Here is a 14,193-nt window from a genome sequence, read left to right as displayed (position 1 = left end):
AAAGTGATTGCTTTTGCTGATATGACTTGCAATAACGACTGCGCGAAACGCCGCTATCTCGTTAGGGGTGCTACGGCAGACACCCTCTCGAGCACCCCGAAGACTTCTTGAGCCCTCGGCTGTGATGGGTTCCAGGCTGACAAAAGAACTGTCGTGTGTGCATTCGCGGACGAGAGAAAGTCTGAGGCAAGTTCGAGTGAACAAGGATGGACTCCTCGGGTCCGTCGTTTCCGTAGTGTAGCGGTTATCACGTCTGCTTCACACGCAGAAGGTCCCCGGTTCGATCCCGGGCGGGAACAGTATTTTCCTGCCTATGTCGTATTGTCCTCCAATGAGCCACGTCGTGTGTGGATCTGCTGCATGTCCCTTCGTTTTGCAAGTACCTCATTTATTGAATTTTTTAGTTACGATGGCAACATCACTACAAGTTGTCTGTGAAGTAAAGTGCACACAAGCAGTTTCCGTGGTGTAGCGGTTATCACGTCTGCCTAACACGCAGAAGGTCCCCGGTTCGATCCCGGGCGGAAACACTTTTTCATCACTTTAAGCAAGACGTACTAACATGCATCTGCTACCATCTGTACCCGAAACCTTCGTAATCGCCTTCACGCGTCGGACCCGAGTGCCAATTGCTCACATCGAATAAGAAATTCATTTGATATTGACGGCGAGCTTTTTGCGCTGACTCAGCCACTGACGTGCGATCAGTTTGCACAAAACGCTGGGGCTCGTCCGGGATTTGAACCCGGGACCTCCTGCACCCTAAGCAGGAATCATACCCCTTTTTTTTTTTTGTTTTTTTACTTACATTTACCCTGATTGAGACGCGCTCCAGAGACACGACAGTATGCATCAACTGCCCCTTTCAACAACGGGATATCATCACGTTGACGGAGGAGAACAACGACATCATCCGCATATGCCTTAACCGAGAGCGTCCGGGATTTGAACCCGGGACCTCCTGCACCCTAAGCAGGAATCATACCCCTTTTTTTTTTTTTGTTTTTTTACTTACATTTACCCTGATTGAGACGCGCTCCAGAGACACGACAGTATGCATCAACTGCCCCTTTCAACAACGGGATATCATCACGTTGACGGAGGAGAACAACGACATCATCCGCATATGCCTTAACCGAGAGCTTCCCACCAGAGAGGGACATACCCTGAAGCTTGAGAGCAATAGTCCGAAGCAGCGGTTCCAGGGACAATACGAATAAAGACATAGAGAGCGGACTACCCTGAGGCACTCCGCGGCGGATAGCAATGGGCGGCGTCAGCTGCCCATTGACTGACACCCGAGCTGTTATTCCCCTATACAAATTGCCAAGAACACCACGTGATGAAGCGTTAAAACCTATTGTACCTAAAACACGATCTAAAAACACATGACTGACGTGATCAAAAGCCTTATGAAAATCAAGGAAGGCAAAGGCACAATGTACGTTTGTAACCGCCGCAACCGAGACAACATCCCGATATTCGGCTACTGGTGTCAGAATAGATCTATCATGAAAACAACATTGATGCGCACCAATCACACTCCGAAGCAGAGAGGACAACCGGCTATTGAGCGCTCTAGCAGCTGTCTTGTAGTCAAAATTCAGCAATGTGAGCGGACGAAGATTGGCAGCAGATAAACGACCAGAAGACTTCGGAATTAAAACAATTTTCCCTACTTTAAAATCGGCAGGCACATCCATCCCCCTGACAATCTCATTTAAAATCTGCGTAAAAATGCCACCCAAAAGAGGCCAAAAACGGAGATAAAATTCTTTAGGCAGGCCGTCTGGACCCGGCGATTTACTGGACGGAGAGCGAGCAATAAAATCGAAAACCTCATCTACCTGGAACTCCCGGAGAAATTCGCCGTTCGCGTCAGGAGCGATCGTCGCAGTTAGATCCCCAAAGACATCATCCGAAAGAGACTCACCAGAATCATCGGCAGAATAGAGACTAGTGTAATACTGGTGAAGAGCACGAACCATTTCCTCCTGTGCAAGAAGCTGTCGCCCATCATCCACCGTAAGAGAAGAGATGAAGGAGCGACGACGACGTGTGTGATGCCGTAGCAGGTGGTACAAGGATGTCAGTTCACCTTCAACAAGAGAGTGAGGTTTCGACTTAACTCGCAGACCATCCATCTGTCGTCGTTTAAGGCTCAAGAGCTTGGCTTTAATACGACGAACATCATGGATCCGCAGAGGAGAGGTACCCGCTGCGTCATATAGTTCACGCAGGACAGAGTAGTAATATTCATACGTGTTCTTAAAATCACGCGCCCTTGCAGCACAGTAAAAAATCAAAGTCTGACGAATCTTGGGCTTGGCAAACGCAGTCCACCAAACCAGCAAGGAGGGGTATCGCGGGACAGAGCGAAGTCATCGCTCCCACACGCCACTTATAACATCATCCATAGCACTGTCGGCAAGGTGGGAAACATTTAACATCCACTGGGAACGATAAAGTTTTGCAGGTTGGTGACTAAGATTTACAGTTGCAGTAAAAGCACAATGGTCAGAAAAACTAGTAGGAATAACATCGACAGAAAGAATTTTATCACATAAAAAATCAGATAAATAGAATCTGTCGAGTCTACTGCATGAGGACGCGGTAAAAAACGTATATTTCACCAGGGTTGGATATTTGTGTTCCCAAACATCACGCAGATGCATCGTACGAACTAAGTCATGTAAATCACGGCAATAATTAAAATTGGGGGACTGGTCTTCAGGGCGTAAAACACAATTAAAATCGCCTCCGAGCAGGAGACTCCGAGGACTCTGGCGCAAAAGATAAATAAGCTCTTCTTTATAAAAGCGCGATCGAGCCACAGTGTGACCCGATCCAGAGGGGGCATACAAAACAACGAGGCGGAGATCAAAAAGACGACAACCAATCCCACGGCCAGAGTCAAGGAATTCAATGTCAGTAATAGGAATGCCCTCTCGAAAGAAAAGAGCAGTTCCTGTTGAATATTCCGGCGCGACATTAAAAACAGTTTGAAATCCAGGTAGAGAGAGATCAGAAAACAACACTTCCTGCAAAAACACTACGTCCGCACAGGCGTCGTAAATAAACTGCCGCAAAGAGGCAATGCGAACGTCGGACTCAATACGGTTAACATTTAAGGTAAGAAAGGTGTATGCTTGAACCATAGAGAGAAAAGCGAGAAAAGAAATCACCTACACCGACGCACCAGCGTCACAGTCCATAGCAGGGGTGACGGAGGCATCCGAGGGAGGGGGACTGCTACCCCGTTCCGCGGATCCCTTACGCTTCGGTTTTTTACGAACAGCATTAACGTTCGGCTGAACGCGTAACTTGCGTCGGCTGACGGGCAAGGAAGCTTCAGCCGCCGGTGACGTAGGAGGGTCAAGTTCTGTATCCGACACCACCCGCGCCGGTCCACATGCGGGATCCGGGGTCGCGGCGGAAACATCCGACGAAACGGAATGGTCAACACCTGCACTAGCTTCCGGCAAACATGGACTGCACGGAGGCGAAACGTGAGCAGGAAGGTCCGAGGCAGCAGAGTTGGAAGGAAGCGGAGCAGCTCCGCTGGCAGAGGTATGGGGCAGCGAAGCAGGAAGTTGTCGCGGCTCCACTTGTTGTGACATCGAAGTCGGTTCGGAAGACGGCGCCAACAGGCCCGACCGACGACCCGACTCGAGAGAAGCTGCGTCGGAGGCCGGAAGGGCGCCAGCAGCCGCCACCGGAACCGCTACCTCAGGAGGGCAGGGAGCAGCTACAGTACACAGTGGCTCGGAGGATGCCGGTCGCTCGGACTGGGGCATCTCAGGGAGATCCTCATCCGTACTATTTCCATCGTGTGGGCGACGCCTCTTATTATTCAAAAGTGGCACACCCACCTGAGGGACAGACGGAACAACATCAGATTTAGCACGTAAAGGAGGAAATTCTGTGTCAGGGGTGCGCAAAACCTGTGGCGGGGCGCTACTACCACTGGACTGTGCTACACCAAGAGCAGAACCACCTGCAACGAGGTCAGCGACCGTTAACTTGCGACGCTGTTCGAGAGAATTTTTTAAAACAAAAACTCTCCGCGGACAGTCGGTACGCACGTGACCACTTTCATTGCACAAAAAACAGGTGCCAACCTGACCACTATATGTGACATGGACACGATATCCACCGATCTGCAGGTGAGATGGAATATTCTGCTTAACGTGCATTTCGACTGAACGAATACCACTGTAACATTGCAGGCGATGTTGGCTTGACCAGCGTTCAAGGCGGATGCTCTTTACATCACCATACTTTTGTAGACCCTCCTTAAGATAGACATTATCCACCTCCGGTGGAAGGTTGTAAACACGAACATTGGTATACGTGATGGAAGCATTGGAAAGCAGCACGGTACTTACAGAATCATCCCGATGCCGAAAGAGAACTTGATGACCATATTTAGAAAGAATTTTATCAACCTGAAGTGGGTCCATGAACTTAACAAAGAAAACATACAGTTCGGTATCAAAATAAGCAGTGTGCACCTGATCCGAATGAACACCAAAGGTATCTACCAACCAATCATGAATCTCAAGGGAACTAGGTTGCACATTGCGGGTTGACTTGTCGAAAGTAAAACTAACTGTAGCCTGACGAGGAATAACCTGGGACGACATTTTCAAAATATGCGGTCGAAACCGCTACAAACAACACACTGAAATAAGGACAGAAAGTAACACAAGGTACTAAACAACGACGGAGAAACACTCACAGAAGTTGCAACACAACACGTAAACAACGATAGTCCACTATACGTAACGCTACGGCGGAGCGGAAGACTAGGCACGTCCACACTGCACGGCGTCTAAAGCGGAACAAAATTTTGAACCCGGGACCTCTTGCACCCTAAGCAGGAATCATACCCCTAGACCAACGAGCCCTGTGACACGGCGAATGCCAAATATTCAAGTCCCTCGATGTCGTCCAGGGTGCCCCGGAAGTCTCGTGTACGCTGGCGGGATGGGGGCGGCGCGAATTCCCGCGGTCGGCGGCCTTCCTGGGCTATTGGTACCTTCATGTAGAGCTGCCGCTGGGCTCGCAATGCCTGCTGCTGAGAAAGTGATTGCTTTTGCTGATATGACTTGCAATAACGACTGCGCGAAATGCCGCTATCTCGTTAGGGGTGCTACGGCAGACACCCTCTCGAGCACCCCGAAGACTTCTTGAGCCCTCGGCTGTGATGGGTTCCAGGCTGACAAAAGAACTGTCGTGTGTGCATTCGCGGACGAGAGAAAGTCTGAGGCAAGTTCGAGTGAACAAGGATGGACTCCTCGGGTCCGTCGTTTCCGTAGTGGAGCGGTTATCACGTCTGCTTCACACGCAGAAGGTCCCCGGTTCGATCCCGGGCGGGAACAGTATTTTCCTGCCTATGTCGTATTGTCCTCCAATGAGCCACGTCGTGTGTGGATCTGCTGCATATCCCTTCGTTTTGCAAGTACCACATTTATTGAATTTTTTAGTTACGATGGCAACATCACTACAAGTTGTCTGTGAAGTAAGGTGCACACAAGCAGTTTCCGTGGTGTAGCGGTTATCACGTCTGCCTAACACGCAGAAGGTCCCCGGTTCGATCCCGGGCGGAAACACTTTTTCATCACTTTAAGCAAGACGTACTAACCTGCATCTGCTACCATCTGTACCCGAAACCTTCGTAATCGCCTTCACGCGTCGGACCCGAGTGCCAATTGCTCACATCGAATAAGAAATTCATTTGATATTGACGGCGAGCTTTTTGCGCTGACTCAGCCACTGACGTGCGATCAGTTTGCACAAAACGCTAGGGCTCGTCCGGGATTTGAACCCGGGACCTCCGGCACCCTAAGCAGGAATCATACCCCTAGACCAACGAGCCCTGTGACACGGCGAATGCCAAATATTCCAGTCCCTCGATGTCGTCCAGGGTGCCCTGGAAGTCTCGTGTACGCTGGCGGGATGGGGGCGGCGCGAATTCCCGCGGTCGGCGGCCTTCCTGGGCTATTGGTACCTTCATGTAGAGCTGCCGCTGGGCTCGCACTGCCTGCTGCTGAGAAAGTGATTGCTTTTGCTGATATGACTTGCAATAACGACTGCGCGAAACGCCGCTATCTCGTTAGGGGTGCTACGGCAGACACCCTCTCGAGCACCCCGAAGACTTCTTGAGCCCTCGGCTGTGATGGGTTCCAGGCTGACAAAAGAACTGTCGTGTGTGCATTCGCGGACGAGAGAAAGTCTGAGGCAAGTTCGAGTGAACAAGGATGGACTCCTCGGGTCCGTCGTTTCCGTAGTGAAGCGGTTATCACGTCTGCTTCACACGCAGAAGGTCCCCGGTTCGATCCGGGGCGGGAACAGTATTTTCCTGCCTATGTCGTATTGTCCTCCAATGAGCCACGTCGTGTGTGGATCTGCTGCATATCCCTTCGTTTTGCAAGTACCACATTTATTGAATTTTTTAGTTACGATGGCAACATCACTACAAGTTGTCTGTGAAGTAAGGAGCACACAAGCAGTTTCCGTGGTGTAGCGGTTATCACGTCTGCCTAACACGCAGAAGGTCCCCGGTTCGATCCCGGGCGGAAACACTTTTTCATCACTTTAAGCAAGACGTACTAACCTGCCTATGTCGTATTGTCCTCCAATGAGCCACGTCGTGTGTGGATCTGCTGCATATCCCTTCGTTTTGCAAGTACCACATTTATTGAATTTTTTAGTTACGATGGCAACATCACTACAAGTTGTCTGTGAAGTAAGGAGCACACAAGCAGTTTCCGTGGTGTAGCGGTTATCACGTCTGCCTAACACGCAGAAGGTCCCCGGTTCGATCCCGGGCGGAAACACTTTTTCATCACTTTAAGCAAGACGTACTAACCCGCTGGGCTCGCACTGCCTGCTGCTGAGAAAGTGATTGCTTTTGCTGATATGACTTGCAATAACGACTGCGCGAAACGCCGCTATCTCGTTAGGGGTGCTACGGCAGACACCCTCTCGAGCACCCCGAAGACTTCTTGAGCCCTCGGCTGTGATGGGTTCCAGGCTGACAAAAGAACTGTCGTGTGTGCATTCGCGGACGAGAGAAAGTCTGAGGCAAGTTCGAGTGAACAAGGATGGACTCCTCGGGTCCGTCGTTTCCGTAGTGAAGCGGTTATCACGTCTGCTTCACACGCAGAAGGTCCCCGGTTCGATCCGGGGCGGGAACAGTATTTTCCTGCCTATGTCGTATTGTCCTCCAATGAGCCACGTCGTGTGTGGATCTGCTGCATATCCCTTCGTTTTGCAAGTACCACATTTATTGAATTTTTTAGTTACGATGGCAACATCACTACAAGTTGTCTGTGAAGTAAGGAGCACACAAGCAGTTTCCGTGGTGTAGCGGTTATCACGTCTGCCTAACACGCAGAAGGTCCCCGGTTCGATCCCGGGCGGAAACACTTTTTCATCACTTTAAGCAAGACGTACTAACCTGCATCTGCTACCATCTGTACCCGAAACCTTCGTAATCGCCTTCACGCGTCGGACCCGAGTGCCAATTGCTCACATCGAATAAGAAATTCATTTGATATTGACGGCGAGCTTTTTGCGCTGACTCAGCCACTGACGTGCGATCAGTTTGCACAAAACGCTAGGGCTCGTCCGGGATTTGAACCCGGGACCTCCTGCACCCTAAGCAGGAATCATACCCCTAGACCAACGAGCCCTGTGACACTGCGAATGCCAAATATTCAAGTCCCTCGATGTCGTCCAGGGTGCCCTGGAAGTCTCGTGTACGCTGGCGGGATGGGGGCGGCGCGAATTCCCGCGGTCGGCGGCCTTCCTGGGCTATTGGTACCTTCATGTAGAGCTGCCGCTGGGCTCGCACTGCCTGCTGCTGAGAAAGTGATTGCTTTTGCTGATATGACTTGCAATAACGACTGCGCGAAACGCCGCTATCTCGTTAGGGGTGCTACGGCAGACACCCTCTCGAGCACCCCGAAGACTTCTTGAGCCCTCGGCTGTGATGGGTTCCAGGCTGACAAAAGAACTGTCGTGTGTGCATTCGCGGACGAGAGAAAGTCTGAGGCAAGTTCGAGTGAACAAGGATGGACTCATCGGGTCCGTCGTTTCCGTAGTGGAGCGGTTATCACGTCTGCTTCACACGCAGAAGGTCCCCGGTTCGATCCCGGGCGGGAACAGTATTTTCCTGCCTATGTCGTATTGTCCTCCAATGAGCCACGTCGTGTGTGGATCTGCTGCATATCCCTTCGTTTTGCAAGTACCACATTTATTGAATTTTTTAGTTACGATGGCAACATCACTACAAGTTGTCTGTGAAGTAAGGTGCACACAAGCAGTTTCCGTGGTGTAGCGGTTATCACGTCTGCCTAACACGCAGAAGGTCCCCGGTTCGATCCCGGGCGGAAACACTTTTTCATCACTTTAAGCAAGACGTACTAACCTGCATCTGCTACCATCTGTACCCGAAACCTTCGTAATCGCCTTCACGCGTCGGACCCGAGTGCCAATTGCTCACATCGAATAAGAAATTCATTTGATATTGACGGCGAGCTTTTTGCGCTGACTCAGCCACTGACGTGCGATCAGTTTGCACAAAACGCTAGGGCTCGTCCGGGATTTGAACCCGGGACCTCCGGCACCCTAAGCAGGAATCATACCCCTAGACCAACGAGCCCTGTGACACGGCGAATGCCAAATATTCCAGTCTGAGGCAAGTTCGAGTGAACAAGGATGGACTCATCGGGTCCGTCGTTTCCGTAGTGGAGCGGTTATCACGTCTGCTTCACACGCAGAAGGTCCCCGGTTCGATCCCGGGCGGGAACAGTATTTTCCTGCCTATGTCGTATTGTCCTCCAATGAGCCACGTCGTGTGTGGATCTGCTGCATATCCCTTCGTTTTGCAAGTACCACATTTATTGAATTTTTTAGTTACGATGGCAACATCACTACAAGTTGTCTGTGAAGTAAGGAGCACACAAGCAGTTTCCGTGGTGTAGCGGTTATCACGTCTGCCTAACACGCAGAAGGTCCCCGGTTCGATCCCGGGCGGAAACACTTTTTCATCACTTTAAGCAAGACGTACTAACCTGCATCTGCTACCATCTGTACCCGAAACCTTCGTAATCGCCTTCACGCGTCGGACCCGAGTGCCAATTGCTCACATCGAATAAGAAATTCATTTGATATTGACGGCGAGCTTTTTGCGCTGACTCAGCCACTGACGTGCGATCAGTTTGCACAAAACGCTGGGCTCGTCCGGGATTTGAACCCGGGACCTCCTGCACCCTAAGCAGGAATCATACCCCTAGACCAACGAGCCCTGTGACACGGCGAATGCCAAATATTCCAGTCCCTCGATGTCGTCCAGGGTGCCCTGGAAGTCTCGTGTACGCTGGCGGGATGGGGGCGGCGCGAATTCCCGCGGTCGGCGGCCTTCCTGGGCTATTGGTACCTTCATGTAGAGCTGCCGCTGGGCTCGCACTGCCTGCTGCTGAGAAAGTGATTGCTTTTGCTGATATGACTTGCAATAACGACTGCGCGAAACGCCGCTATCTCGTTAGGGGTGCTACGGCAGACACCCTCTCGAGCACCCCGAAGACTTCTTGAGCCCTCGGCTGTGATGGGTTCCAGGCTGACAAAAGAACTGTCGTGTGTGCATTCGCGGACGAGAGAAAGTCTGAGGCAAGTTCGAGTGAACAAGGATGGACTCCTCGGGTCCGTCGTTTCCGTAGTGTAGCGGTTATCACGTCTGCTTCACACGCAGAAGGTCCCCGGTTCGATCCCGGGCGGGAACAGTATTTTCCTGCCTATGTCGTATTGTCCTCCAATGAGCCACGTCGTGTGTGGATCTGCTGCATGTCCCTTCGTTTTGCAAGTACCTCATTTATTGAATTTTTTAGTTACGATGGCAACATCACTACAAGTTGTCTGTGAAGTAAAGTGCACACAAGCAGTTTCCGTGGTGTAGCGGTTATCACGTCTGCCTAACACGCAGAAGGTCCCCGGTTCGATCCCGGGCGGAAACACTTTTTCATCACTTTAAGCAAGACGTACTAACATGCATCTGCTACCATCTGTACCCGAAACCTTCGTAATCGCCTTCACGCGTCGGACCCGAGTGCCAATTGCTCACATCGAATAAGAAATTCATTTGATATTGACGGCGAGCTTTTTGCGCTGACTCAGCCACTGACGTGCGATCAGTTTGCACAAAACGCTGGGGCTCGTCCGGGATTTGAACCCGGGACCTCCTGCACCCTAAGCAGGAATCATACCCCTTTTTTTTTTTTGTTTTTTTACTTACATTTACCCTGATTGAGACGCGCTCCAGAGACACGACAGTATGCATCAACTGCCCCTTTCAACAACGGGATATCATCACGTTGACGGAGGAGAACAACGACATCATCCGCATATGCCTTAACCGAGAGCGTCCGGGATTTGAACCCGGGACCTCCTGCACCCTAAGCAGGAATCATACCCCTTTTTTTTTTTTGTTTTTTTACTTACATTTACCCTGATTGAGACGCGCTCCAGAGACACGACAGTATGCATCAACTGCCCCTTTCAACAACGGGATATCATCACGTTGACGGAGGAGAACAACGACATCATCCGCATATGCCTTAACCGAGAGCTTCCCACCAGAGAGGGACATACCCTGAAGCTTGAGAGCAATAGTCCGAAGCAGCGGTTCCAGGGACAATACGAATAAAGACATAGAGAGCGGACTACCCTGAGGCACTCCGCGGCGGATAGCAATGGGCGGCGTCAGCTGCCCAATTACTGACACCCGAGCTGTTATTCCCCTATACAAATTGCCAAGAACACCACGTGATGAAGCGTTAAAACCTATTGTACCTAAAACACGATCTAAAAACACATGACTGACGTGATCAAAAGCCTTATGAAAATCAAGGAAGGCAAAGGCACAATGTACGTTTGTAACCGCCGCAACCGAGACAACATCCCGATATTCGGCTACTGGTGTCAGAATAGATCTATCATGAAAACAACATTGATGCGCACCAATCACACTCCGAAGCAGAGAGGACAACCGGCTATTGAGCGCTCTAGCAGCTGTCTTGTAGTCAAAATTCAGCAATGTGAGCGGACGAAGATTGGCAGCAGATAAACGACCAGAAGACTTCGGAATTAAAACAATTTTCCCTACTTTAAAATCGGCAGGCACATCCATCCCCCTGACAATCTCATTTAAAATCTGCGTAAAAATGCCACCCAAAAGAGGCCAAAAACGGAGATAAAATTCTTTAGGCAGGCCGTCTGGACCCGGCGATTTACTGGACGGAGAGCGAGCAATAAAATCGAAAACCTCATCTACCTGGAACTCCCGGAGAAATTCGCCGTTCGCGTCAGGAGCGATCGTCGCAGTTAGATCCCCAAAGACATCATCCGAAAGAGACTCACCAGAATCATCGGCAGAATAGAGACTAGTGTAATACTGGTGAAGAGCACGAACCATTTCCTCCTGTGCAAGAAGCTGTCGCCCATCATCCACCGTAAGAGAAGAGATGAAGGAGCGACGACGACGTGTGTGATGCCGTAGCAGGTGGTACAAGGATGTCAGTTCACCTTCAACAAGAGAGTGAGGTTTCGACTTAACTCGCAGACCATCCATCTGTCGTCGTTTAAGGCTCAAGAGCTTGGCTTTAATACGACGAACATCATGGATCCGCAGAGGAGAGGTACCCGCTGCGTCATATAGTTCACGCAGGACAGAGTAGTAATATTCATACGTGTTCTTAAAATCACGCGCCCTTGCAGCACAGTAAAAAATCAAAGTCTGACGAATCTTGGGCTTGGCAAACGCAGTCCACCAAACCAGCAAGGAGGGGTATCGCGGGACAGAGCGAAGTCATCGCTCCCACACGCCACTTATAACATCATCCATAGCACTGTCGGCAAGGTGGGAAACATTTAACATCCACTGGGAACGATAAAGTTTTGCAGGTTGGTGACTAAGATTTACAGTTGCAGTAAAAGCACAATGGTCAGAAAAACTAGTAGGAATAACATCGACAGAAAGAATTTTATCACATAAAAAATCAGATAAATAGAATCTGTCGAGTCTACTGCATGAGGACGCGGTAAAAAACGTATATTTCACCAGGGTTGGATATTTGTGTTCCCAAACATCACGCAGATGCATCGTACGAACTAAGTCATGTAAATCACGGCAATAATTAAAATTGGGGGACTGGTCTTCAGGGCGTAAAACACAATTAAAATCGCCTCCGAGCAGGAGACTCCGAGGACTCTGGCGCAAAAGATAAATAAGCTCTTCTTTATAAAAGCGCGATCGAGCCACAGTGTGACCCGATCCAGAGGGGGCATACAAAACAACGAGGCGGAGATCAAAAAGACGACAACCAATCCCACGGCCAGAGTCAAGGAATTCAATGTCAGTAATAGGAATGCCCTCTCGAAAGAAAAGAGCAGTTCCTGTTGAATATTCCGGCGCGACATTAAAAACAGTTTGAAATCCAGGTAGAGAGAGATCAGAAAACAACACTTCCTGCAAAAACACTACGTCCGCACAGGCGTCGTAAATAAACTGCCGCAAAGAGGCAATGCGAACGTCGGACTCAATACGGTTAACATTTAAGGTAAGAAAGGTGTATGCTTGAACCATAGAGAGAAAAGCGAGAAAAGAAATCACCTACACCGACGCACCAGCGTCACAGTCCATAGCAGGGGTGACGGAGGCATCCGAGGGAGGGGGACTGCTACCCCGTTCCGCGGATCCCTTACGCTTCGGTTTTTTACGAACAGCATTAACGTTCGGCTGAACGCGTAACTTGCGTCGGCTGACGGGCAAGGAAGCTTCAGCCGCCGGTGACGTAGGAGGGTCAAGTTCTGTATCCGACACCACCCGCGCCGGTCCACATGCGGGATCCGGGGTCGCGGCGGAAACATCCGACGAAACGGAATGGTCAACACCTGCACTAGCTTCCGGCAAACATGGACTGCACGGAGGCGAAACGTGAGCAGGAAGGTCCGAGGCAGCAGAGTTGGAAGGAAGCGGAGCAGCTCCGCTGGCAGAGGTATGGGGCAGCGAAGCAGGAAGTTGTCGCGGCTCCACTTGTTGTGACATCGAAGTCGGTTCGGAAGACGGCGCCAACAGGCCCGACCGACGACCCGACTCGAGAGAAGCTGCGTCGGAGGCCGGAAGGGCGCCAGCAGCCGCCACCGGAACCGCTACCTCAGGAGGGCAGGGAGCAGCTACAGTACACAGTGGCTCGGAGGATGCCGGTCGCTCGGACTGGGGCATCTCAGGGAGATCCTCATCCGTACTATTTCCATCGTGTGGGCGACGCCTCTTATTATTCAAAAGTGGCACACCCACCTGAGGGACAGACGGAACAACATCAGATTTAGCACGTAAAGGAGGAAATTCTGTGTCAGGGGTGCGCAAAACCTGTGGCGGGGCGCTACTACCACTGGACTGTGCTACACCAAGAGCAGAACCACCTGCAACGAGGTCAGCGACCGTTAACTTGCGACGCTGTTCGAGAGAATTTTTTAAAACAAAAACTCTCCGCGGACAGTCGGTACGCACGTGACCACTTTCATTGCACAAAAAACAGGTGCCAACCTGACCACTATATGTGACATGGACACGATATCCACCGATCTGCAGGTGAGATGGAATATTCTGCTTAACGTGCATTTCGACTGAACGAATACCACTGTAACATTGCAGGCGATGTTGGCTTGACCAGCGTTCAAGGCGGATGCTCTTTACATCACCATACTTTTGTAGACCCTCCTTAAGATAGACATTATCCACCTCCGGTGGAAGGTTGTAAACACGAACATTGGTATACGTGATGGAAGCATTGGAAAGCAGCACGGTACTTACAGAATCATCCCGATGCCGAAAGAGAACTTGATGACCATATTTAGAAAGAATTTTATCAACCTGAAGTGGGTCCATGAACTTAACAAAGAAAACATACAGTTCGGTATCAAAATAAGCAGTGTGCACCTGATCCGAATGAACACCAAAGGTATCTACCAACCAATCATGAATCTCAAGGGAACTAGGTTGCACATTGCGGGTTGACTTGTCGAAAGTAAAACTAACTGTAGCCTGACGAGGAATAACCTGGGACGACATTTTCAAAATATGCGGTCGAAACCGCTACAAACAACACACTGAAATAAGGACAGAAA

General features: G+C 50.4%; 19 non-coding genes across 19 annotated transcripts; 15 read left to right on the top strand and 4 right to left on the bottom strand.

Annotated features, from left to right (window-relative positions):
* Positions 1 to 226: 226 nt before the first annotated feature.
* Positions 227 to 299, top strand: Trnav-cac (transfer RNA valine (anticodon CAC)). Its single transcript has one exon. It is a non-coding gene; the product is annotated as a tRNA-Val (tRNA).
* A 158-nt stretch (positions 300 to 457) lies between these two features.
* On the top strand, positions 458 to 530 carry Trnav-aac (transfer RNA valine (anticodon AAC)). The gene has a single exon. It is a non-coding gene; the product is annotated as a tRNA-Val (tRNA).
* Positions 531 to 5,311: 4,781 nt separating this feature from the next.
* Trnav-cac (transfer RNA valine (anticodon CAC)) lies at positions 5,312 to 5,384 on the top strand. The gene has a single exon. It is a non-coding gene; the product is annotated as a tRNA-Val (tRNA).
* Positions 5,385 to 5,542: 158 nt separating this feature from the next.
* Positions 5,543 to 5,615, top strand: Trnav-aac (transfer RNA valine (anticodon AAC)). The gene has a single exon. It is a non-coding gene; the product is annotated as a tRNA-Val (tRNA).
* A 194-nt stretch (positions 5,616 to 5,809) lies between these two features.
* On the bottom strand, positions 5,810 to 5,881 carry Trnap-agg (transfer RNA proline (anticodon AGG)). The gene has a single exon. It is a non-coding gene; the product is annotated as a tRNA-Pro (tRNA).
* A 402-nt stretch (positions 5,882 to 6,283) lies between these two features.
* Positions 6,284 to 6,356, top strand: Trnav-cac (transfer RNA valine (anticodon CAC)). The gene has a single exon. It is a non-coding gene; the product is annotated as a tRNA-Val (tRNA).
* Positions 6,357 to 6,514: 158 nt separating this feature from the next.
* Positions 6,515 to 6,587, top strand: Trnav-aac (transfer RNA valine (anticodon AAC)). Its single transcript has one exon. It is a non-coding gene; the product is annotated as a tRNA-Val (tRNA).
* Positions 6,588 to 6,769: 182 nt separating this feature from the next.
* Positions 6,770 to 6,842, top strand: Trnav-aac (transfer RNA valine (anticodon AAC)). The gene has a single exon. It is a non-coding gene; the product is annotated as a tRNA-Val (tRNA).
* Positions 6,843 to 7,129: 287 nt separating this feature from the next.
* On the top strand, positions 7,130 to 7,202 carry Trnav-cac (transfer RNA valine (anticodon CAC)). Its single transcript has one exon. It is a non-coding gene; the product is annotated as a tRNA-Val (tRNA).
* Positions 7,203 to 7,360: 158 nt separating this feature from the next.
* Trnav-aac (transfer RNA valine (anticodon AAC)) lies at positions 7,361 to 7,433 on the top strand. The gene has a single exon. It is a non-coding gene; the product is annotated as a tRNA-Val (tRNA).
* Positions 7,434 to 7,627: 194 nt separating this feature from the next.
* Positions 7,628 to 7,699, bottom strand: Trnap-agg (transfer RNA proline (anticodon AGG)). Its single transcript has one exon. It is a non-coding gene; the product is annotated as a tRNA-Pro (tRNA).
* A 402-nt stretch (positions 7,700 to 8,101) lies between these two features.
* Trnav-cac (transfer RNA valine (anticodon CAC)) lies at positions 8,102 to 8,174 on the top strand. The gene has a single exon. It is a non-coding gene; the product is annotated as a tRNA-Val (tRNA).
* Positions 8,175 to 8,332: 158 nt separating this feature from the next.
* On the top strand, positions 8,333 to 8,405 carry Trnav-aac (transfer RNA valine (anticodon AAC)). The gene has a single exon. It is a non-coding gene; the product is annotated as a tRNA-Val (tRNA).
* Positions 8,406 to 8,599: 194 nt separating this feature from the next.
* Positions 8,600 to 8,671, bottom strand: Trnap-agg (transfer RNA proline (anticodon AGG)). The gene has a single exon. It is a non-coding gene; the product is annotated as a tRNA-Pro (tRNA).
* Positions 8,672 to 8,747: 76 nt separating this feature from the next.
* Positions 8,748 to 8,820, top strand: Trnav-cac (transfer RNA valine (anticodon CAC)). The gene has a single exon. It is a non-coding gene; the product is annotated as a tRNA-Val (tRNA).
* A 158-nt stretch (positions 8,821 to 8,978) lies between these two features.
* Trnav-aac (transfer RNA valine (anticodon AAC)) lies at positions 8,979 to 9,051 on the top strand. The gene has a single exon. It is a non-coding gene; the product is annotated as a tRNA-Val (tRNA).
* A 193-nt stretch (positions 9,052 to 9,244) lies between these two features.
* On the bottom strand, positions 9,245 to 9,316 carry Trnap-agg (transfer RNA proline (anticodon AGG)). The gene has a single exon. It is a non-coding gene; the product is annotated as a tRNA-Pro (tRNA).
* A 402-nt stretch (positions 9,317 to 9,718) lies between these two features.
* Positions 9,719 to 9,791, top strand: Trnav-cac (transfer RNA valine (anticodon CAC)). Its single transcript has one exon. It is a non-coding gene; the product is annotated as a tRNA-Val (tRNA).
* Positions 9,792 to 9,949: 158 nt separating this feature from the next.
* Trnav-aac (transfer RNA valine (anticodon AAC)) lies at positions 9,950 to 10,022 on the top strand. Its single transcript has one exon. It is a non-coding gene; the product is annotated as a tRNA-Val (tRNA).
* The last annotated feature ends 4,171 nt before the right edge of the window (positions 10,023 to 14,193 follow it).

The sequence above is a fragment of the Schistocerca serialis genome, chromosome 2, assembly GCF_023864345.2.
Source record: "Schistocerca serialis cubense isolate TAMUIC-IGC-003099 chromosome 2, iqSchSeri2.2, whole genome shotgun sequence".
Lineage (NCBI taxonomy): Eukaryota > Metazoa > Arthropoda > Insecta > Orthoptera > Acrididae > Schistocerca > Schistocerca serialis.
Note: the sequence above shows the minus strand (reverse complement) of the source record. Positions and strands in the feature narration are given on the sequence as shown.